The sequence below is a fragment of the Lycium barbarum genome, chromosome 7, assembly GCF_019175385.1.
Source record: "Lycium barbarum isolate Lr01 chromosome 7, ASM1917538v2, whole genome shotgun sequence".
Lineage (NCBI taxonomy): Eukaryota > Viridiplantae > Streptophyta > Magnoliopsida > Solanales > Solanaceae > Lycium > Lycium barbarum.
In genome coordinates, this window is record NC_083343.1 from 22,159,120 (window position 1) to 22,160,008 (window position 889).

An 889-nucleotide genomic window follows, 5' to 3' on the forward strand; every position below is an offset into this window, starting at 1 on the left:
CTCTTCTCCAAAGGATCATTAAATCATCATTAACTTGTTACTCATAAATCCTTTCCGATACATATCGTATGCCTTGCCTTCTCTTGGAAAACTTTCTCCCCCTACCTCGAATGTCTTTGAAATCTTAATTAGGGTCATCAAATGCCATTCCTTACTTATTGAAATACCATATACTTCGTGCTCTTCGTTAGTCTATTCACTGTGCATTAACGGAAATTTTTTCAAGGTGTAACATTTAGTTTCTTCAGTGATAACTCAGACTTTTTAATAGGAGAGAAGATCATTGAAACATTTCCATAAGGATCCTTCAGCTTTCCAACACCCCCACCGCAACAGGTAGTAGCTCCAACAGAGCTTGGCTATAGCTGCATCAACATTCTCTGTCTCTAACCAGAAAGCACAACCAGTTGAAGCAGCCATCACCGGAGCAGTAGTGTCTTCATTAGTAAGATCAGCAACAAGGAAAGCAAATGAGCCAAGCTTAAGTTGAATTGAGAGAATCAACAGTATCTCTTGTTCTGCCTTCCTTTTCGGATTGTTCACATGTGTCACTTCCTTGTTTATATTGTGAATAATACAGATGATGATACGCATGATGTTGTACCCATTCACTTTTAACGCATTGCCTATCTCCTTTCTCTTTCCGTTCTTAATGAGACCCCTTCCTCACCCCATTCTATTTCCTCCATCATTGGCGGATGGCTCGAGGGGGCCTGGTTATCCACGACAATAAGGAAAAATGGTGTGCATGGCCAAAGAATTCCCAATTATTGATTAAAATTAAAGGTTCCACCTACAAGTTGCCAATCAAAAAGTCCTGAGAGAACCTGAAAGAATTGAACCACTTGGAAATGAGTCTAGTACATTTCCTCTTCCCATTTCCTACAAC

At 39.9% G+C, this 889-nt stretch overlaps 1 pseudogene; it reads right to left on the minus strand.

Annotated features, from left to right (window-relative positions):
• Nucleotides 1-221: 221 nt before the first annotated feature.
• On the minus strand, nucleotides 222-594 carry LOC132601383 (uncharacterized; annotated as a pseudogene).
• Nucleotides 595-889: the final 295 nt, after the last annotated feature.